Source organism: Hyposmocoma kahamanoa, unplaced genomic scaffold (assembly GCF_003589595.1).
Source record: "Hyposmocoma kahamanoa isolate Upper Pololo Valley unplaced genomic scaffold, ASM358959v1 210, whole genome shotgun sequence".
In the NCBI taxonomy this organism is placed as follows: domain Eukaryota; kingdom Metazoa; phylum Arthropoda; class Insecta; order Lepidoptera; family Cosmopterigidae; genus Hyposmocoma; species Hyposmocoma kahamanoa.
This window is the reverse complement of record NW_020653731.1, coordinates 10,867,489-10,869,012: the sequence shown is the minus strand read 5'-3', so window position 1 is coordinate 10,869,012 and position 1,524 is coordinate 10,867,489. Positions and strand designations below refer to the sequence as shown.

At 32.9% G+C, this 1,524-nt stretch overlaps 1 long non-coding RNA gene across 1 annotated transcript; it reads right to left on the bottom strand.

The window, feature by feature from the left end:
* Positions 1-652: 652 nt before the first annotated feature.
* Positions 653-1,297, bottom strand: LOC113227395. The gene is made up of 3 exons (XR_003310189.1): positions 1,193-1,297; positions 1,062-1,119; positions 653-754 (listed from the first exon to the last, which is right to left on the bottom strand). It is a non-coding gene; the product is annotated as an uncharacterized LOC113227395 (long non-coding RNA).
* Between the last annotated feature and the right edge of the window lie 227 nt (positions 1,298-1,524).

Genomic DNA, 1,524 nt, shown 5'->3' with positions numbered 1-1,524 from the left:
TTGTAATCTACTTTGTGGCACAATAAAATGTTTAACCTTGCAATGGTCGCACCCTTGCACCGAACATAAGCAGTCGCGCGCGGTCTGTGAGACCGCAACTTTGCGCGTTTAGTTTGAGAAGACAAATGAATATTATCATGACGTTGTATAGTACATAATAAAAATAAGTCTTTTGTCTATATAAATGAAAATAAAAAACATTATTTACTTATTATTTTTTAATTTGTACTTATTAATCAGTCTACAAAAAAAAAATTAAAATTTTAGTCACATGACACAAAACAACATTAGAAATCAAGAAAATAACAAAACAAAATGAAATTTTCTATCTTAATCGTTAATAGACATCATAATTATTACTGAGACCAATCAAAATTATTATCAATAATAATTGCACAATTTTGTAGGAACTCTAAAAGCATAATTATTTTTAAATGTTTTTTTCATGATATTCTACGTAATATCTTAATTCTAATATAATAAAAAAGGAAAACAAAATAAAAAACTTCTATATAAACATTTTTCAGAGTATGTACAAGATCAAGAGCACGTCAAGCTTGACAGTTAAGACTTAAATCCAACTCTATGCCGCTTACGATAAGTACGGACCAAGTACAAAGTGTCAAGCTTGACGTGCTCTTGACTGTACTACGATATTCCTTATCAGTATTAATGGTTTAACATAATCACAATCATGTTCATCTTCTGTTTCCGCCTCCTCTGCAAACCGTTCTGATTTAACGTAACTCATTGTCTACAACAAATAGTGTAATAATAAATAGTTGTATAATATTACATAAAATAATGTAATTTTGTAATATACGTAGATAGATAGATATACACTTTATTGCTCACACACAAGAACAAAAACAGTGCATAGACAGCAATGAATGTGGACAAAGGCGGACTTATTGCTTACAGTGATCTCTTCCAAATAAACATTGAGATATATATAGTAAAGCTAATCAGAGCGCCAATAGCAAAATTTGAATTGTATAGATAGACACCAATTAACATTAATTTTATTAAATAATATAGTACAAATAACATTAAATACTCACCCAGATTTCAATTTCATTCCATGAATTTTTTTGGAACACGACCGGTCGTGCGCGGAATCTGAAACCGCAAACATAAATAGAGACACCTGTGCGCTTGCGACGAATGTCACAGGGCTACTAAGGAGCAGTACCTCATCTCCTCGAGGATATCATGGTCGCTCAACCATCTATGGTTTATAGTTTTTGTAAAATGACTAAAATAAGGTCATTGCGGTCCCTGAGACCGCGCGCGACCACTGGAAGGTTAAATAAATAAATTGAATAAAATAAATGTTAATCCAAAATTTGTTAAAAACGGGGATATACACCAAAGGGGCATAACAAACCGGGGGCATAACGAACGGGCTCAAGAAAAATTCCTTCTATCCCACTGGCCTCGAATCAATGTCTGTTGTCTCACTGTATAGCCTCGGTACCGTTCAAACCCAACACAGATATCTGTAACAAACACAGAGAAATTCGT